Here is a 23,072-nt window from a genome sequence, read left to right on the forward strand (position 1 = left end):
GATGTTGCAGATCTGTCCTGTTGACCTCCTAAGCTGTCTTGGTCTAGAAAAAATGTCTCATTCCAACTTTTTGTTGGCTATGATTCTCCAGAATGTGATTTGATGTGTTATTTTAAAGTTGTTTGGAGGGGAATGTTGGGAAAGTTTGGCTGGGTAGCTGTCTCTACTATCTTGGCTCTGTATCACCCTCCCTCACTCCCTCAATTACCAAGTCCTTCCTGATCTCTCAACTGGAAATGCATCTGACAAGATCACAGAATCTCAGAATTGGAAGGAACCTCAAAGATCAAATACAATCTATAATGGAACAGGAACCTCCTCCATAGCATCCTTCTGAAGATGGTCATCTGCTGGGGATGGAAGCTCAATTCCATGTGGACAGTCTTGGGCGGGTAAAGGTGGGAACTTCTAAATCTTAGAGTTCTCATGAGGCCCCCCATAAAACACCAGGGAATCGAGGAGTGAGACCGAGCAATCTCGTGTATTTCCGCCTGTTCCCGTGAGAAACATGATGGGAGGAGCATCCCCCTCGAGACTGTCCCGGATCTGGGCACACCTATTGTCACCTAACAGCACGGTATTCAGATGCAAACTATGCGGCTGGAGAGCTTAAGTAGGATCAGGAAAGCCTGAAAGTTCTCTTGGGCGGAGGGGCTATGTGTGAGGACAACAAGGCTCTGCTTTTCCTCTCTCCTCTCTCCCCTCCCCCTCTCTCCCCACTTATACTTCTACTTCCAATCTCTTATTGTAAGATCTTTGCCTCCTTGGGAGATCTTTCTCTCTCCCTCCTAAGGAAGAATTCCCCTGCACTTGTAACTAGACCCTGAAATAAAGCTCAACCCTTGTTCGACTCTGGAATGTCCTTTCTCTCATACAAGCATCCGGTTTGGCCAGCCGAAGACCTCCAATAGAGGTAAGGGAAGACTCGGGTAGCCCTCAGGCCTCTAGGCCTGGCAGTCATCTTGCTTCTGTATGAGGTCCTCCTGCCCTGGCCACCTCTATGAGCAGCCCATTTCATTGTCAGACAAATCTATTTAGAAGTTTTTCTGTATTTTATGCTAAAATGTGACTCTCTGTAGCTTCTAGCACTGCTCTTTGGTGCTAAGTAGGACAAGTCTGATCCCTCTTTCATGAGATAGCCTTTCAAATATCAAACAGTAGAGAACCTGTGCACTTCAGAATCTCAAGTGACAGAAAGGAGGCTTCACTTTTCTTCAATCTGCTTTGTGGCTCATGACTAATGTGGCACCAGCTTATACCCCAAAGATATCAGAGAAAGAAAATAAGAACCTATATGTGCAGAAATATTCACAGCAGGTCTTTTTATGATGGCAAAGGAATGGAAATGGAGGTAGTGCTCAGGAACTGGGAAATAGCTGAACAAATTATGGTATATGAGGGCAAAAGGACAGGATAACTATTTTGTTATAAGCAATTATTAAGGGTATAATTTCAAAGAAATCTGGGAAAACTTATTATGCAGAACAAAGTTAGCAGGACCAGAATAATTTATACATAGCAATAATAGGATAAAGACAAAAAACTGTGAAAGACTTAGGGACTCTGATCAATGCAATGACCAACTACAATTCCAAAGGATTTATGATGAAATGTGTTATTCACCTTCTGACAAAGAGAGATGATGGATTCAGAGTAGAGACTGAGACTTTTTTTTTTGGACAGGACCCTTGTGGGAATTTGTCTTACTTGATTACACATATTTTAAATAGGAATTTCATTTTTTGTTTTGTTTTTTTCTCATCTGGAGTGAGGACAGATGGGAGGGATAGAAAGTGAATTGATATTGGTTGAAAAAAATAAAATTTAATTTAAAAAAAGTGACACCAGAAGAACTTTTTTCTTTTATCTAACGGCTTTAATAACTTATTACTGACCGCAAGAGCACTGCTTTTTTTTTTTTAAATTGGACCACAGTATCATAGATAGGATCTAATATAGTAATAATAATGATCATTTAAATTGCACTTTAAGACTCATAAAATACTTCCCTCACAACATCTCAGTGACGTAAGCAGTAAAAGTGCTATTCTCATTTTGCAGATGAGGAAACAGGGTTACAGAGAGGAAATGACTTGCCAAAATTATATAGTTGGTAAGTGGAAGAGCTGGGATTTGAAATTAAATCCTCAAAGTCCACTTCTTTTTCCCCAAGAACATTAGACCAATTTTATTAAACCGTTTTTAGGAAAAGGATAAAGACCAATATGTACACAAAAGTTTAATAGTAATTCTTTTTGTTATGGAAAAGAACTTGAAACTAAGAGGGTGACCATCAACTGGGGAATGGATGAACAAATTATGGTGTATAAATGTAATAGAGTATTAGTGGGCCATAGGAAATGATGAAAGGGATGGTTTCAAAAAATCCTGGTAAGACCTGTATAAATTGATGCAGAATGAAGGGAGCAGAACCAGGAGAACAACTTATATATTAACAATATTTTAAAGAAAAGGAACTTTGAAAGATTTAACATCTCTGATCAATATTATGACCAACCATACTTCCAGAAGCACTATGATGAAGCATGACATCCACCTCCTGACAGAAGTGTGATAGATTCATGATGCATAATGAAATCTACATTTTTGGACATGTCCAACGTGGGAATGTGTTTTGGTGACTATGAATGTTTTATAAGGTTTTATTCCTACCTTCCCCATGGGGGGTGAGAGGAGAGGGAAAACCCGTAGATAGAGAATTGTTCACAAATAAACAAAAAAAGAAAGAAAAGAGGGTCTCTGAAGTATTTTTTAGGGGGAAAAAAGACATACACAAGGAATGACAGAAAAAAAGTTGAGACAAACAGGACAACTTTGAGTTACATGATAAAAAATGTATTACATGCTTAAAACAAAAAGCTGCACATAATACAGATAAGTAGTTTCATGTATAATTTCCATTTTCTGTTCTACTTTGTATATGGAAATTCTCACTTTGATTTTTATTAAGATTAGAATAAAAAAGAAATTCTCAGAACTGAATCAAGCTAATTCTTCCATACTAGTACCCAATTCAAAATGTTTCTGGAAACTGTCCCCCATGGTCAGGAAGGCCTAGGGAGGGAGCAGTTTGATAGAGGTAGGGGACATAATTTTTAAGGGAGTCTACTTTTCACAATGGCAGACACATCCATTCTGGATTTCTTAAGAAAAGTCTTGCAGGGTAGGAATACAGTGGGAATTAAAAAAACGAGAGCTTACATTTCTGCAATGCTCTAGGGTTTATAGTGTTTTTTGTCACCAAAACCTCATGAAGTGTGAAAGGAAAGACAGCTCTTTAGGTCCTCCATTAGAGGGAAAGGGGGCCGACCTCACTGGAGGGATGACTCTGTAACAAGAGACCTTTGGGTACACAGCTCAAAATAGCCCTTGCTGTTGTATCATGTTACACACCCCTCAGAGTTCATTTCCTTCCTTCCTTCCCAGATACCACTTCTGCTTTGTAATTGCGATCACTATGATGTTTATATACATTTTTTCCCCTAGTCTCTATACTGCAGTGTCCCCTGCCTCCTATAAATTTGTTGGACTTTTTAACTAGAAAGCTCCTCCATCCTCATTTTTAAATTCACTGTACTTTATTCTTATTATAAAAAAAGAAAACTAATACCAAGCTGGGCATTTCTCTGAGTACCCAGCTACTGCTTATAAAACTGCTCTCTTTTCTGGAGCCTTGTTTGCTAGGAACATTTTGTTCATATAGGTTTACCTTCCCCTTCTTTCTCAGAAGGTTCTAGCAAGAAGGAAGGTATTACTTGCATTTGGGGAAACCTGAGTCCAGGCTCTCATTTCCAATCTACTCAACTGTTGTATTAAACTCCTGGCTATTGTCCCTACCAACATCTTTCCCTACTCCAGCTGCTTGTCTCGAATAGTGAGTTCTTACTCCAGTAACTGGGATCTTTGGATTTATCAAATACAAGACGACTATTAGGTTTATTTGCTTTTGTATGTTGTGTATGTTGTTGGTTCTGCTTATTGACCTTTTTACTTCTTAATCAGTACCAAATTTTTTTGATGATTTGTATAGTTTGACACCTGGTACTGCTAGGTCCAAGGGCAGCTACATGGCGCAGTGGATAAAGGGCCTGGTTTGGAATCAGGAAGACTCATCTTCATGAGTTTAAATCTGGCCTCAAACACTTACTAGCTGTGTGACCCTGGGCAAGTCACTTAACCCTGTTTGCTTCAGTTTCCTCATCTGAAAAATGAGCTGGAGAAGGAAATGTTAAACCACTCCAGTATCTTTCCCAAAAAAACCTCCAAATGGGGGTCACAAAGAGTCAGATATGACTGAAATGACTGAACAACAATTGCTTGGTCCCCTTCTTTCCAACCTTCCCATTATGTTCCTTGATACTCTTGACTGTTTGCTCTTCCTGATGAATTTTATTATTTTTTTCTGGCTCTATATTATCAAAGTAATCCATTAGTAGTTTGTTTGGCATGGCATTGAATGAATAAATTAGTTTAGACAATATTGTAATTTTTATTATATTGGTTCAGCCTATCCATGAGCAATTAATATTCTTCTAATTATTAAGTTTGCCTTTATTTCTACAACGAGTGTTCTGCAGTTATACCTATATGTGTGATCTTGTACGTGTCTTGGTGGATAGACTCTCAAGCATTATATACATTTTGTAGCTGTCATCAACAGAATCTCCCTTTCCATTTCTTTGCGTTGAATTTTGTTGGTAACATACAGAAATGCTGATGGTTCACCTGTGTTTATTTTAATCTCTTGCAACTTTGCTAATTATGGATTAAATTATTTTTAGTTGACTCTGTGGGGTTTTGTAAGGACACCATCATATCGGCAAAAAGTGATAGTTTTGTTTCTTGTTTGCCTATGCTTATTTCCTCAGTTTCTTTTTTTCTCATCCTATTGCTCCAGCTAGCCTTTCTGGCACCATGCCCAATAGAAGTTAAGACAATTACTGGAAAGGCCCCTCCCAGTTTTCAAAAAGAGGAAGAGAGTGAACCTGGAAACTACCAGCTAGGTTGACTATGATTCCTAATTAGCTTCTGTGGACCATGTGTGAAAGACAGAAGCAAAACAAGCCTTGCCCTCAAGAAGCTTATAAATAAATACATGATTTATTCAAAGTGAATATAAGGTAGGGCTGGAATCGTACTTAGGAAGGCCTGGGTTCATCTTGCCTGTCACAGATCTGAGGTGTGATGATGGGCAAGTCATTTTAACCTCAGTGTGTGACATAATTCTCTCAGACTAGAAGCTCCTCAGGGGACGTTTCCTAAAAGCAATGAAGTGACGAGTCTAGAACAAAAGGCAACAAAATAACTGTAAGGATGTAACTGCAGCTGAGGGAATTGGGAAAAGTTTCATGCAGGAGATGGCACTGGAAATGAACTTTCAATAAGTTAGGTTGTCTAAGAGGGCAAAGTGAGGAGAGACTGCAGGAGATGGGAGATTGAATGTTGTGTGACTGAAGTCAGATTGAGAAACACTGTGATTGCCAAACAGAGGAGTTTAGGAGCCACTGTGGCTCTGTGGGAAGAATAATGACATGTCACACCTGGGAATTGAGAATGTGGATTAAATGAATGAATGAATGGAAAAGTATTTACTAAGTGCTTAGTTTGTGGAAAGAACTGGGGATAAAAACAGAAGTGTGGAGACAGTCCTTTCTCTCAAGGAGCTCACGTTATAATGGGAGAGATATCACATACAAGAAATTTCAGATTTCTGAATGATGTGAGCAAGAAGATGGTGGATTAGACATTTTCTCTGAGTCCCCATGACCTCTCAAACTTCTCCAAAACAGAAATTATGTGCCAAGGATAAAGGAACTTCAGCTGTCACCATGGTCTAGGACACCTAGAATCCAGAAGATGTTTAAAGAAAACAATACTAAACCCATGGATTGATGACCATTGACCTGGAGCTCACTCAGCACCCCTTTCTTACCTCCTACAATACAGGTAGTGAGGCTGTACTAGCAGAACCAAGGACCTGACTCAGGTTTATAATACCCCTCCAACCTGGTTCTCCTCCACCTCCCTCTTTCCAGAGCCATGAAAATCCCAGTTTCAGGCTGCATGTCAGCCATGTCAATCACAGCCCTTTAGGAGCAAAAGCCCATGGCATCAGCACTGCCAACCTTTGAACTGCCGGTACTGGGGTGAACAGTGCTGCAAAGCTCTGCACTTTTAGTGCCAGGCCAGAGAACTGAGGACCAGAGGGAAAGGGAGGTTACCAAGACCAGACAACATGTGTATATGGGTGTATTTGGGGGGAGGGACTGTGTGGTACTTTATTAAACCCCACAAGGGAAAGAGCACAGCATGTAGCTGGGGCCAGTTCTGACCACCCAAAAGCCACCTGGAGTAGAGAGCTAAGCTGGTGAACCATGACTTGCCCAGTGTTCAAGGAGGCTAATATGTGCTAAGATCTAGCCCCCAAAGAAGCCACCATTAGAGGGGACACTTAGAAAGCGAATATGAGAAAATCAGAGGTGGGGGGAGCCTAAAATTACCTAAGATTTCAGAAGAAGAAAAATCAGAGACCTTGAACAGAAGCAGATAAATCAATAGGAAAACATTAACAACCATAGGAAATAATGCTTCCAGATACTTGACGAGACAGAAGACGCTGTGGCATTTGAGAACATGGAAACACAATATGCTGTTCCTTAGTGGTTCAAAAGAATAACGAGCTTGTGAAAGCAGAATTTATGTCTTGTATGGCAAAATAATGGGCAGAATAGAGAAACTGAAATCTGCAAAGAGACGTCTCACCAAAGAAACAAAGGAGAGAAAAAAATATATTGGGAGTGTAAATATACACAAATAAAGGATAATCTGGAAGAAGAGAAGCAAAAACAATCTAATAACATTAAAAGAAAACATGCTCACTATGCAAGCAAAGCATATTGATTGTGAGGATGCACAAAGACAACCTGAGAATCAGAAGTCTCCCAGGACACCATGACAGGACAAAAAGCCTTGACAACATACTGAAGGAAATAATAGAAGAAAACTGCCCAGATCTTTTAAACACAGAAAACGAAGTACCAATGGAAAGAATTCACAGATTGTAAGGTTTTGTTTTCTTATTCAATGTATCATTTTTGTCTTATTGTATTGTTTAATCTCTTCACACTTAAAATCATGAGTTAGGCTTATATTTTCCTCCATCTCTATTATTGTCTTATTTTTCAAGTTATTGTTTTTTCTCTCTTTTGCTGTGAACACAGTAGTATATTCCTGCAAGGCTGCAAATACCAAGAAACATAGTTGTTCAATTTAACACTTCAGTTTAAAAACAATAAGTTCTATAAGTGATTAAGTAAAAGGCCTTCAAATTCATAAGAAAGGAAATTCAAATTACAAAAGACTATTCTCTACCTACCATAAAACATAGGAGGGAATGGAATAAAGTTATTCCAAAGAGCAACAGCACTCAGGATACAGCCCAGGGTGACTCACCCTACAGATCTGAGCTTAACTGTGCATGAAAAAAGATGGATGTTCAATAATAAAAAGGTATTTGAAATATTTTTAGGAAGAAAACCAGAACTGAAGAGATTATTAGCTTTTTGAACACTCCAAATAACAGAAATGCTGGAGGAATTAATGAAATAAATGCAGCAACCAAAGGACAGCAACAGAGTGACAACAGAGAGAACGGTAAGAAATTGCTTTCTAAATATACATAAGGAGAGAGGGTGGAGGTGTAAATTTGGTTGAGGTAACAGTGAAGAGAGAGGTGTGGGGCATTGTGGACAGAATCTGGTGATACTCTGCTTACAGGTGAATTAAGGTTTTTATGTAGGACTACATTATAACATGAAAGGAGGGGGGAGGAATGCAAGGAAGAGAGAGGAATGTGTGATGTGCTAGAGCCAAATCAAGGGCCAGAAATGAGGAAAGTAACCCCTATGGTCTCAGAAAGAGAAGAGTTTATGGAAGAGTAAGGAGAGAAGCAGGAGTAAGGATTAAAAAGGAGAAGGAAGGAGGTGGGGGTGAGGGTGGGGTAGGGGATGTGTCGGGGAGGGGATTTGGTGCTTAAAAAAAAAATCTACCTGTCTTGAGAATAGGAGAGTTGGAACCCCTGGGGGCAACTAGCACCTGGAGGAGTGAGAAAGCATGGACAGGGAGATTTCCAGGCAAATGTAGGAAGAAAAAATGTCAATAAGAGAGGATATAGATCAGAGGTGGGGAAGGGATATTACCATAGGGCAGTTTCTTCTCATATCTACAATAACTGGAACTATTCTTAGAATGAGGCACAATGGAAAAGGGAAATTCATGGGGGCAAGCTGTAGAAGTCAGTGGCAAAAACCACCTAGAAGGGAGAGCCTAGAATGGGTATCTTGGAAGCTTTGACTTCATGAAGAATATAGAGAAAAAAGAGACCAAATAATTATAGAAGTCATGAATCAGAGAATGAGGGTCTAGAGCAGACAGAAAGAGGTGATGGCTAATGAAGACAGAGAGAAAAATTCTTTTTGGAAAGAGACACAAAAATGAAAAAAAAACTAATGAGTTTAAGGGGAAGAAAAGAAGGAATCTTCTTAGAGGAAAAAAAAGAGGGAAGACATATGATTAGATAAAAGGAGAGAAAAAAGAACTAATAAGCAAAACCCCAAAAGAAAAGGGATAATAAACCAGAGGAGGTATCTGAGGTGAAGGGAAGAAAACCAGTGGGAACAGGACCAACTTAAAAAGATTAATGTAAAGTAACTGAAGGAATATACTACTGTGTTCACAGCAAAAGAGAAAAAAACCAGTAACTTGAAAAACAAGACGATAATACAGATGGAGGAAAATATAAGCCTAACTCATGATCTTAAATGTGAATCAATTAAACAATACAGTAAGACAAAAGTGACACACTGAATAAGAAAACAAAACCTTACAATCTGTTGATTACACGACTTTAAAAAAACAGATATATAAAGAAATGAAATTGAGGGGATGAAAGGAAATTTACTATGTATCAAATGAATCCAAAAAAGCAGTACTGAAATTGTTATCTGACAAAGCAAAAACAACAACAAATTCAAAAAATAAAAAGGAATAAATAAGAAAATATTATGCTTAAAGGATCTATAGATAACAAACCATTATTAGTAATAAACTTATATGCTACAAATGACTTACCATCCAAATTCATAAAGAAAACATCAACTGAGTTACAGGAAGATGTAGATGGTAATTCAGTAGTGAGAAGGGACTTCAGTATCCCTCCATCAATTTTGGATAAATTTAACAGAAAGATAAACAAAAGAGAAAATGTGGAACTGAACAAAGTGCTAAAGAAACTAGAGTTTAAAAGACTTATCATGCCTTCTAAATGAAACAGCAAAAGAATATACATATTTCATTTTACCACATGGGATTTTTACAAAAAATTACCATGCAGTAGGGCATAGAGATATTGCAAACAAATGTAAAAAGTCAGAAATAATTAATACATCCTTTAAGACCATAACACAATAGTAACTGGTTGAGGGATCATAAACAAAAGATCAGGCCCTAATAGAGACTTAACATTCAAATCCTAAATAATGAATGGGTCAGAAAAACAAATCATAGAAACAATGTGTGTTAGTCCTTTGTTGCCGAAGAAGACCATGCCATCAGAGAAGTAATGACATGACTTGCACTTGACTTTGTTTTGAGTGAGGGAGGGCTGTGCAGGTCACCAACCTCACTTCTCCTCCAGAGCCATCTGGGTCCAATGGTAAGATATAGATCAGGATGACTGGAGATGGCCCAGGATGAGGCAATTGGGGTTAAGTGACTTGCCAAAGGTTACCCAGCTAGTGAGTGTCAAATGTCTGAGGTGAGATTTGAACTCAGGTCCTCCTGACTCCTGCAATGATGCTCTATCCGCTGCACCACCTAGCTGCCCTAGAAACAATGAATAACAATGCAAAAGAAAATGATAATGATGAAACAATATAGCAAAATTTTGGGGATGATACCAAGAAAGTCCTTAAGGAGGGAAATCATATCCTTACAGACATAAGTTAAAAAATAGAAAAAGAAAAGATTAATGGACTGAATTTGAAATTAAAAAAATTAGAAAGCCAAAAAATAAACAAACGTAAAATAAGGACAAGATATATTAAAATCCGAAGGGAAATAGATGGAAACAAAAACTATAGAAGTGACAAAACAAAAATCTGGTTCTTTGAAAATATTAATAAAATCAATAAACCCTTCGCTAATCTGATTAAAAAGAAGAGAGCAGAAAATCAGATCAGTAAATAGCAAATGAACAATGTGAAATGACAGCAAAAAATAAAGAAATAAAAATAAGCAGGACGTATTATGCAGTTATATGCTAACGAAATTGAGAATATAAAAGAAACAGAAGATCTTCAAAATATATATTATATATATAATAAAATACTCAAATTATCAGAAGATCAGATAACTCAACCTCAGAAAAGGAAACATATCTAATTGTAAAAGGACTACCAAAGGAAATAGAAATCGTGGTTCTGATGGATTCAGAGAATTCCATCAAACTTTTAAAAAGCAGTTAATAGCCATATTTCACAAATTATTTTCAAAAGTTGAGAAAGAAAACATGTTACCAATATCCCTTTATGACACCAATATAGTTCTAATACTCAAATAAGGGAAAGGCAAAACACAGAAAGAAAACTATAAGCCAATATCATTGGTGAACATAGAATCAAATTTTTTAAGCAAAATCCTGTCAAACAGATTATGACGGTTTAGAAAGAAATAATTTATTATGACTAGGTGATATTTCTTCCAGAGATGCAAAAATGGTTCAGCATTAGGAAAACAATCAATGTAGTTAATCACATTAAAAATCAAAACATGTGAACCCATATGATCATCTCAATTTTTGTTGTTCAGTCCTTTCAGTCATGTCTGACTTTTTCATTACCCTATTTGGGGTTTTTTTGGCAAAGATACTGGAGTAGTTTGCTATATTCTTTTCCAGCTCATTTTACAGATGAGGAAACTGAGACAAACAGGGTTAAGTGACTTGCCCAAAGTCATATACCTTGTATCTGAGTCCAGATTTGAACTCAGGTCTTCTGAATTCCAAGTCAGGCATTCTATCCACTGCACTACCTAGCTGTCAGTTCATGTTAATACATGCAGAAAAAGTCTTTGACATAGCACAATACTTTTCAATGCTAAAAATTCTAGAGTATAAACATAGAGGGACCTTTTAAAAAAAATATCATAAGAAACACATCTAATACTATGGAGACACTAGAATCTTTTCCAATAAATATAGGAGTGAAAGGATGCCTCAGTCTGCGATATTATTTTATAAAGTTCTAGAAATGCTAACAACAGCAACAAGAGAAAGAAGTTAAAGGCATAAAGAGTTAAAGAGGAGATAAACTATCCCTATTTTCTGATATGATGGTTTACTTGGAAAATCCTGAGGAATCAGTCAAGATACAAAATGAAATAATTAAAAGCTTCAGCAAAGATGCAGGTTACAAAATAAATCCTCAAAAATCAAAAGCATTTCTATATAATAATAATAAAACACAAGAAACAATAATAGAAAGGGAAATCCCATTCCAAATAACTACAAAAAACACAAAATACCTGGGAATAAGTCTACCAAAACACACACAAATCTTCTATAGATTTACAAAGTACTCCTTAAAGAAATAAAGAGCAGCTTAAATAGCCAGATGAATATTCAGTGCTCAAGGCTAGGCTGTGCCAAAAGAATAAACGTGGCTCTTACCAAAACTGGCCAGTTAGGTGGCTTAGTGGATAGAGCACTGGGTCTGGAGTTAGGAAGAATTTTCACGAATTTAAATCTGGCCTCAGACACTTACTAGCTGTGTAACCCTAAACAAGTCAAAGTCACTTAACTGTTTGCCTCAGTTTCCTCATCTGTAAAATGAGATAGAGAAGGAAATGGCAAATCACTCCAGCATCTTTGCCAAGAAAACCCCAAATAGGGTCATGAAAAATCATATATGACTGAAAAATGACTGAACAACAAAATCAAATTACTAAGGGGACATTTTACAAAATTTTATGAAATAATAGGATTCACTTGGAAAAACCAAAGATCTAGAACATCAAGGGAAATGATGAAAATACATAGTGACAAAGAGGGAATAACACTTCCAGACTTCAAACTATATTATAAAGCAGCAGTCAACAAAACTCTCTGATCCTGGTTAAAAAAAAGATCCAGTTGGATCACTATAATAGACTAGACAAGGTAGAATCAGAAACAAAAGAACTCAATAACCTAGTGTTTGATAAAGTGGAAAATATAAATTATTTAGGGAAAAAACTCCTTATTTAATAAAAACTTCTGGGAAAAATGGAAAACAATTCAGCAAAAATTAAGCATAGACTAATACCTAACTCCATACTTGACAGAACATTCTAAAGGGACATGTGAGGTAAATATTAAGAATTATATTATTAAAAAATCAGAAGAGTAACAGATCATATACCTCTCACAGTTAAGAGTAGGAGATGTATTCTTAATCAAACAAGCAAAAGAGACAATTACAAAAGGTAAAATAGATCATCTTGATTACTTGAAACTAAAAAGCTTCCATAAAGACAAAATTAATGTACCCAAGATAAGAAAGGAAGTGAATGAGTGGGAAGAACTATTTACATAAAGTTTCTCTGACAATGGTTTGATGTCCAAGATAGAGAAATAATTTATATACATATATATATATATATATATATATATATATATATATATATATATATATATATATATATATATATATATATATATATATACACACACACACCAATAGGTAAGTGATCAAAGGATACGAACAGTTCTCAAAAGAAGAACTGTAATATGTTCACAACCGTATAAAAGAATGCTCTAAACCACTAAAAAATAAGAGAAAGGCAAATCAAAACCACTCTTGAGCTTTTACCTTACACTTTGCAAATGGACAAAATGACACAAAAAATGGCAAGCCAATGTTGGAGGAGTTGGGGAAAGACAGGCACACTAATACATTGTTGATGGAGCTGTGAAATGGTGCAACCATCTTTGAAAGCAATTGGGAATTATGAAAGTAAAGTGACTAAAATGTCCGTATCTTTTGAACTAATGACCTCATTACTGAGATTATACTCTAAGGAAGCCATTGATAGGAAAAAAGTTCCCATATACTCCAAAATATTATATAGCAGCACTTTTTATGATAGCTAAGAATTGGAAACAATGTAGATACCCATAAATTGGGGAATGACTAAACAAAGTGTAGTAATGAATGTAAATGAATATTGTTGTGCTGTAAGAAATGATATTTGAGATGAATACAGAGAAAAATGGAAAGACATATATGAGCTGATGCAGAACAAATAAAACAATACACATAATAACTACAACAATGTAGATGGAAAGAACACCACACCAAAAGCAAATGTAATAAAAAGAATATTAAGATCATTTGGGACTCAGATGAATATGAGAATATATCTCCGACCCACTACTTTGTGGGAGCTCACAGTTGTTACACACTGAACATGTTTCTGGACTTTTTCAATGTATCCATCAGTGTTACTGACATTCCTTTTTCCTCTAAAAGGGGATGAATATGGGATGAATTTATGGGAGGGAGAGGGGGAAGATATTTGGAATAACCGTGATTATGTAAGAACAGAAGATAGAAATAAATAATTATTAAAAGTTTCAGCTGAGTCAGAGCAGAGAGACTGGATACAAGGAGTTTAATTAGAAACTTTAAAAATAATCCAGGTGAGAAGACAGAGAAATGATCCAGGCCTGAACTAAGGTGGTTGGACCACGTGACTACAGAGAAGGGGGTGGATATGAGATATTGTAGTAATATAATCTATACAATTTGACAACTAATTGATGGAGAATGAGAAGTTGAGGATAACTGAATAGCTTAAAATTTGGATGTCTGAAAGGTGGTGGTCCTTCTGATATAAAACAGAGATATATAATGAGTTCTGTTTTGTACATGTTGATACCTATGGAACAGCTAGTTGAAATTAGGGAAAGATGTATAGATCTAAGAGTCATCTACATAGAAATGACATCTGATACCTTGGCAACTGATAAAATCAGCAAAGGAAAAAAGAGCATCAGGAAAGAAATGATCTAGAAGAGAACCATAGAGTATACTCACAGTTAGGAGGCAGGACAGGGACGGTGATTTTGAGATCCTCTGCTGCCACTTCACCTTCTTAAAACAGACTTCAAGAGACCATGCTCAGATTGGTAGGAAGAGATCCAAGAGAGATAGAATCCTGAAAACCTTGTACAGGCTATCCTCCACATCTGGGATGCCTTCCTTCCTCATCTTTTGCTCAGAAAGAAAGAATAACATGCTGTAGAGAGGCCAAGAAGAATAAAACCTCATAAAAGATCATTGACTACAGCGATTAAGAGAGCATTAGTAACATTAGAGAATTTAGTTTCAGTTGAGTGATGAGGTTCAACACAGATTGCAAGGGGTTGGGATGTGAGTGAGAAGACAGAAAATAAAGGAAAATATAGATTGCCCTCTCCTAGGAGTTTGATTACTAAAAGTTAGAGGTAAAGGAGTTTAGCTTGAATGGTGTGGTTAAATTTGGATTTTTAAGGATGAGGGAGACATAGGCATGTTGGTAGGCAGCAGGGACTAAGTCAATTAGAAAGCAGAGTGAAGCTTAGAAAGGACTGATTGTGAGGGCAATCTATGGAGAGAAAATGAAGGGGAAGAGTCACTTTTTCATTGGGGTTGGAGTGAAGGAAAGTGGGTGATGTCAAGAGATTTTGAGGTCTCAGTAAGGGGAAAGAGGGAGCTCATTGTGAATAATCTCTTTTCTCAATAAGGTTGATGCAAGGTTCTTTGTGTTAGCTATTTCTCTCAACTTTGTGCAAATCCAATAAATAAATATAAGAAAAGATTTATTAATGCGCCAGGCACTGTGCTAAGCACCAAAGAAACAGAAAAGTGAATAAGTTCCTGCCCTTCAGGAGCTTACATTTTAATAGGAGGAAGCAAGAAATAAAGAATATGGTGACCAGGGAGGGAAGCTTTGAGTTGAGTGTGGGCCCACAGTCTCTGGAAGTTAGATCTGGAGAGTAAAACAGCAGCAGGTACAGTGATGTCTCAGTGAAGAAGCAGGGGTCCCAGAACAGGAGCCAAGAGCCTCAGGTCTAACTCACTCTTAGCTTTCCCTAAGGAAGGTCCCTGGAGGTCTGGTTTAAGAGAGTGAAGGAGCTAGCTCTATTCCCATAGCCCATAAAATACCTGTAAAAAATGACTCTAAACAAATTCTAGAGCAGCAGAAGCCACAAAACGACAGAGTTAAAGAGATTTCCATCCCAAGACAGCTTGGAATGTGGACGGGAAAGGTCTATCGCACCAGGCTCGGAGCTGAACAAAGTGCAGCCTTGGCCATGCTGCATGGCACTGATCAGAACGGAGCAGGCTTCAGGGTGCTGAATCACAGGCAGCAGCTGTGGGTCCCAGATTTCTCAACCCACAAATGCCAAGGACAGCTTCAAAGGTCAGTGAGAAAACTCTTTCACCTGGGTGAGAAGGGAGCAGGGTATGCCCTAGCCCCAGCACCAATGTCCATTTTTGGAGCCCTCTGCCTAAAGACCCTAGGAAAATTGAGCAACTGATCTGGGTCTCAGTTCTGAGGGGCAGTCCTGAGGTGAGGAGGAACACTGGCATGGTGGAGCTGGTGGAGGCTCTGGAGAGGGAATCCTATTCACAGACCACAGCGCAGACCAGGAGAGGAGTAAACTCCTCTCCCTTGATTGTGCCACTTTACAGGTCCCTAAAGTATACCCTCCACTTGACAAAAGAGTCAAAAGTCAAGTAACTGTCTGGGAAAATGCCCTAAAAGGGGGGGGAAAATAAGACTATAGAAGGTCATTTTCTTGGTGAAAAGGTATTTTCTTCCATCCTTTCAGATGAGGAAGAACAAAGCATACCACCAGAGGAAGACATAAATGTCAAGTCTTCTACATCCAAAACTTCCAAAAAAAAAATATGCAACGGTCTCAGGTTATGGAAGAGCTTAAAAAGGATTTTGGAAATCAAGTAAGAGGTGAAGGAAAAACTGGGAAGAGAAATGAGAGCTGTGCAAGAAAATCATGAAAAGTGAGTCAATAGCTTGCTAAAGGAGACCCCAAAAATGCTGAAGAAAATAACACCTTTAAAGATAGACTAACCCAAATGGCAAAAGAGGTCCAAAAGGCCAATGAGAAGAATGCTTTAAAAAGCAGAATTAGCCAAATGGAAAAGGAGGTTCAAAAGCTCACTGAAGAAAATAGTTCTTTAAACATTAGAATGGAATAGATGGAAGCTAATGACTCCAAAAAATTACAAAACAAAACCAAAAGAATGAAAAAATAGAAGATAATGAGAAATATCTCACTGGAAAAACAACTGACCTGGAAAATACATCCAGCAGAGACAATTTAAAAATTATGGGACTACCTGAAAGCCATGATCAGAAAAAGAGCCTGGACATCATCTTTCATGAAATTATCAAGGAAAACTGCCCTGATATTCTAGAACCGGAAGGTAAAAATAAATATTCAAAGAACTCACCAATCACCTCCTGAAAGAGACCCAAAAAGAAAAACTCCTAGCAATGTTGTAGCCAAATTCCAGAGTGCCTAGGTCAAGGAGAAATATTGCAAGCAGCCAGAAAGAAACAATTTGAGTATTGTGGAAATACAATCAGGATAACACAAGATCTAGCAGCTTCTACATTAAGGGATCAAAGGGCTTGGAATATGATATTCCAGAACCAAAGGAACTAGAATTAAAACCAAGAATCATCTACCCAGCAAAACTGAGTATAATGCTTCAGGGAGAAAAATGGTCATTCCATGAAATAGAGGACTTTCAAGCATTCTTGATGAAAAGACTAGAGCTGAATAGAAACTTTGACTTTCAAATGCAAGAATCAAGAGAAACATGAAAAGGTAAATAGGAAAGAGAAATTATATGGGACTTAATAAAGCTGAACTGTTTACATTCCTACGTGGAAAGATAATACTTGTAACTCTTGAGACTTTTCTCAGTATTGGGTAGTTGTATGGATTATATACATATAGACAGAGGGCACAGGATGAGTTGAATAAGAAGGGATGATATCTAAAAAAATAAAATTGAGGGGTGAGAGAGGAATATATTGGAAGGAAAAAGGGAGAAATGGAATGGGGCAAATTATCTGTCATAAAAGAGGCAAGAGAAAGCTTTTTCAATGGAGAGGAAAAGGGGAGAGGTGAGAGGGAAAAAGTGAAGCTTATTACTCTCATCACATTTGGCTTAAGAAGGGAATAAAATTTACACTTAATCTGGTATGAAAATTTATCTCACACTACAGGAAAGTAGGGGAGAAGGGGTTAAGTGGGGAGTGGGGGGGGATGATAGAAGGGATGGCAAATGAGAGGAGGGAGCAACTAGAAGTAAACACTTTTGGGAAAGGACAAGGTCAAAAAAGAGAATAGAATAAATGGGCGGCAGGATGGGATGGAGGGAAATATAGTTAGTCTTTTACAACATGACTATTATGGAAGTCTTTTGCATAACTACATATATATAACCAATATTGAATTGCTTGTCTTCTCAGCAGGGATGGGTGGGGAGGGAGGAAGGGAGAGAAATTAGAACTCAAAGTTTTAGCAACAAATACTGAAAATTGTTTTTGCATGCAACTGGGAAATAAGAAATACAGGTAATAGGGTATAGACATCTATCTTGTCGAACAAGAAAAGAAGGATAAGGGAAGGGCAAGATGTGATAGAAAGGAGGGCAGATTGGGAAAGGGACAATCAGAGTGTCTTGGGGTGGGGGAAGGGGAGAGATAGGGAGAAAATTTCGAACTCAAAATCTTGTGGAAATGCATGTTGAAAACTAAAAATAAATGAATTTAAAAAAAATAAGAGTGAAGGAGCTGCACAAGCTATGGTAGGACAAATGGCAGTTGGGGATAAAGCTGGTCATAAGGCTGAGTGGCTTCACTTCTCCTAGGGATGCTCTCTGATAAGCATATCATTTATCCCTTCTTCCAAGACATTGACACAAATGTTAAACAAGGAATTTGGCTTTGAAAAGGAAGAGATATAGGAGAGCTTAAAGAGATTTTAGCATTAGAGGCTATAATAAAGGGTCACACTTGGATCCTTGAGCACACAACACAGGAGACCTTCAAGGAGTCATAAAATGAATAATGATTACTCTTTGGGTCAGGACAATCAGTTACAGATCCACCAAAATTATACTCTTTTCCCTCCTTTTTTGGTAAAGCATTTGACAAACTATCTACAGCATTTCCCTGATTTGCCAATATGGTAATTCTGTTGAAAAACAAAAGAACATTTTGGTTGGACATGTTCTTGAAGCTCTGCTCTGAGGCAGACATTCACTTTTCTGGATTTTCACTACAGTCACTGGTCTAGTTTGTAGATTATATTTTCATTTATTTTGTTAGACATTTCCCACTTGCATTTTAACCTAGTTCAAGTGGCATTTGGGACTTGACACCTCTGCCATATTGTATTAATTCCTGCCTCTGTTCTACAAGGATAGTGTCAGAAAATGTCAGATCAAAGTGAGCTGAGACTAGGGAGGAAGGTCTCTTCTTTGCTCTAAAAACTAAGACATTATCTTTTCTAATGCTGTTATATATCAAAACGTCCTTAAGTTCTCTCATATAAATTGTTATAGAGTTTGTCAGGACTTGATTCATCATGGGTACTGAAGTACTTTTACTATATTCCTTATTTGGGGTATCAATTCCCTACACTATTCTCTATCCCATTAACATTAATGTTCTGTCTTTTCCAGTCCAAAGATTATTCTTAGAAAAGAAAACAGAAGTAATTACTTTCTCATCTCTACTCTTGTCCTGCCTGTCCCTAGCATCAATCAAATTGAGATCTAGAAAAGACCTTAATTTTAAAAAGCCATGGTCTCCCAGTGCATCCAGAGCCATTTCCAGTAGTCTCGAAGAACATCTAGCCACTGGAACCAGATGACTTTGGAGGAGAAAGTGAGGCCGGTGACTTTGCATAGCTCTCCCTCACTCAAATCAAAGTCATCTGCAAGTCATGTCATCATCTTCCTGATGTCATGGTGCTGCTCTTTGAGAACGAAGGACAAACACAACCCCATGCCTAAAACAACTGTTTTCTGATCATTGACCTTCCTCCCTACTCAGTTCACTCTGATCTGACATTTCTGACGCTATTCTTGCAGAAGACAGGCAGGAATTAATACAGTACAGCAGAGTGTCAAGTCCCAAGTCCCAAATGCCACTTGAACTAGATTAAAATGCAAGTGGGAAATGTCTAGCAAAATAAATGAAAATACAATAAAATGTAAAAGATAACTTTACATTTAAAAACTAAGTCAACATGCAACCCACAGGGAAACATACATGAATTAGTGGCTCCCATTTCGACTGATGTCATTGCTGTCCATTGTCTTTTTACAATCTTAGTGGGTTGCCAAGTTCCCTGTGCATCCACTGTTCCCTTTATACATGTTCTTCTTCATTCTCTAAACTGAAATTGTACCTTCAGAATTCCACTGAGAGCTTCTCCTCCCTTCTGGGAAGATTTCCCTTATATGATTTCAGTTCATGGTATTTTGTTTATCCTTTCCTGAACTCTTTGAAATTTCCTCTCTCCAAAGTTGAGATGACAGATAATTCCCAACTTTCCTTTACTTCTCTATCACTAATTCTGAGATGGAATGTTCACTTTTTCTTAAGGTTCCCATAATTTCTACCCAAATCTAAGGTCACATAAATCATATGCTGAAAAATGAGGAACAGGATGGTATTAGAGGCTCGAGGAAAGAAAAAGTATGGACCACTGTTATGGGGAGTGTGATTGAGTCAGTAAAAGATGAGTAAAATAATTACTATGCAGCAGAGACAGCCCAGTTAAGGGTAGAGAGCATAAATTGATTGTAGCCCTAAGCGGCATGATTTTGTAATTTCTTCTAGGAGCAAGCAAGGGCTCTGGAATTCAGGAATAAATGAAGCAGATGGAAGGAACTGAAGTTTAGAAAGGTAGAAATGGTGGTAGGTCCAGGGGCAAGAAACTGAAGACTGAGTGGTTTTACCATAGAGGTAAAACTAGAGAAGGGAGGAAAATGAGGACAGAATAAGCTTGGGAGACAGGAAGAAAAGGGAGGAGTTTAGGGACTAAATGTTATGGCGGGGGTGGGGCTGAAGCAGGTGGGTAAGGGACATATAAGGAGAAAGGAAGTAGAAGAGAGGAGGGAGACTGGTTAAAGAAAATTTTAGAATCAGGATCTTAGAGATGGTACTTTGATGTTAAAATACGCAAAGGGAGTCACTTTTTCAGGTTCATGGTATCTTAACAAGTTATTCAATTATTAATAACAAATGAAAGCAGGACTTTGGGTATGTTTTAATTTCAGAACCATAACACTAACATTTCAACAATTTTATATTTGAATTATGGAAAAATCGGTCAGATACCTTATACTTTAATATTTTAAAAGATACCCGGTTTCATTGTTATGGATTTTCACTTTACTGATACAGATTACTGCACCTCTATGATTTAGCCAATAGTCTTCATCACCTGGTGGCAACCTTCTCCCTTAATCTTACTTGGGCTGATAAAGGTTAAAGAGATACAGTCAGCAGACCCTTGTTTGAAGCCTTTCCATTAGTTCAATCTGCTAGACATTGTGCTCTGCTGGAATACATTTTGAGAATCCAGGATCAATTCTAAGGCAGGATGAACTTAGGCATTAAATGCACTTAGGCAACTTCCTTTTAATCCCGTTGAAAGAGAGCTGTCAGACCTTAGTTTCAAGCATCATGATCCCAGAGCTCTACTGTATTCCATTAACACAGAGATATTCAAAGAACATTATTAGGTCTGGGAGGGACTTTAGAGACCTAGTTCTGGTGAGAAAGCAAGGCCCAAGAGGAAGGTGACACCATTGTTAAGTGGGAGAATTCAAGCATTCTGGCTCTTAGTCCAGGACCCTTTCCATACTACTAGGAGGGGGCCATGACTTTGATGTGTTTCTAAAAGAATGGTATACTCTCCCAAATGAAAACATGACACTGTGCTTTTAAATTTTTATTTGGTGTTAAGTAACTCCACAAGAAAACAAAATCAGTTACTCTGGTGTACGTGAAATCAGAACAATACAACCACTTGAAGCAAAAAAGTAGAAACAAATCTCAGCCCAGGAATGGAAAACTGATACTTCAGTGCTATGGATCTGCCACGCGCTTCATCCCACAGTGCGTTTCAGCATTTTGCCAATCTTTAATGCTGTTTTGTGTCTATCCATACAAATAACTAAAAATCACACTTCAACTCTCTTGCTGAAAGCTTCTGAGCCACTTAAGTATGGAAACAAGTAAAGACATAATTTGTTATTGCCCAGACCCTCCCTGTCCCACCCTCTCCCCTTTACAAGGGCTGCCTTTCTCCATCATGAGTCAAGTCAGCACCTCTGCCATTTGGAGCCCTTTCTTGCTAGAGAAGCAACTCAGTTGAAAAAAAAACTGAGCTGAAGGTTGTATTTGAAATGTATCTATTTGATCTTTGCTACCCTATCCACAATTTCTATGACAATATCTATTGTCCTAATTTGAGGAATTTACAAAGTCAATTTTTTTTTTGCCTTCACTGTTCAATTTTTTCAGTGTAGGTGGTTAACAACCTTTTTTTTTTTTTAAAGGAAGCTCCAGAATAAAATTACAGAAAAATTTATCCAAAGTTTGTAAATAAATAACAACAAAAAAACTCTTGAAAGTGTTAAATGATTTGCTGCAGAAATATAAACCCTCACATAATTCTATTTATTTGACAAGATCAAACCTAACCAATTTAATCAGGGTTTCCAACAGCAAGGACATATATAACCTCCTCAAATGACTTTACAACCTCAGACAGTGTTTTCCATGCTATCAATAAAAGGCAACAAAACCCAACTGCTTAATCAAAATCAAATAACATATTTTCACAGCCAGTTCAGCTCACATTTCAAACAGAATTTGTATAAGTTCTTATTGCCTGTCAAAATGAATAGTTAAGCTTTCAAGTCAACATTGGACTCTCTACACTTCCTGATGTTCTACACATGCTGCTATTGTATAGATTAGTTCTTAAAATGATGAGTTGGTAAAAACTTAGAATATTTAGGCTTTGCAAATATTGCTCCTCCTGGCTTCAACATTTTGCATAATGTATTAAAAGCACTAGGAGTTGATAGTCTTGTACAGATATAACTTGATGATGTACTGACTGTCTAGGTTAACAAAAGAAAATTTAAAAGCAAGTCACAGAAAGCAACCATCACTACTGCAATCACACGTGTATGTTGAAAATCATTACTCTGCACCCCCACCCACCCACCCGACACACACATAACTTGCCCCTAACATTCTCTCAGAAAACACAAAATGAACTACAAGATCTACTAAATTACAGCCACGACAGCGGCTAACTGCAGCAGCCAAAGATTTCTTTCAAGTGAAGTGTGACCTTTTTTGCATATAAAACACTTTAAAATATGAGCATTTTAGATTAGTTCAATAGGCTCAAATTCAATACAGGATGCATTGCAGGTTACACTAAGGTAATCTTTTGCAAGGAGACATAGTCCTTATTTCTTGTTAAAAGATTTACCATCACAAATCCCTGTTCCTCCCCCCACCCCCGACCCCCATGACATTTTTGGTGTTATTTCTCAATGTTCATCAGCTTTATAATAGAAGGAAAAGGACAGAGAGATAGAAAGATGGAGGGAGAGAGAGGGACTGAGAGGAGAGGTGGAAGGAAAGAGGAGGAGAAGAAAAGATAGAGAGGCAAAGGGGGGAGAGAGGGAAGAGGAGAAGGTAGAAAGATGGAGAGAAGAAAGGGCTAGGGAGAAGACAGGGGAAGAGAGAGACTGGACTGAAAAGGAAAAGATGAGTACAAAAGAAGGGGAGAGAAGAGGAAGAAAGGAGAAAAGAAAGAAACAGAAGAGAGACTGCAACCCCCTCACATTGCCTCCACACATACCAAAAATTAAAAAAAAATCCTTGGCTTCTCC

This window comes from Notamacropus eugenii, chromosome 6, assembly GCF_028372415.1.
Source record: "Notamacropus eugenii isolate mMacEug1 chromosome 6, mMacEug1.pri_v2, whole genome shotgun sequence".
In the NCBI taxonomy this organism is placed as follows: domain Eukaryota; kingdom Metazoa; phylum Chordata; class Mammalia; order Diprotodontia; family Macropodidae; genus Notamacropus; species Notamacropus eugenii.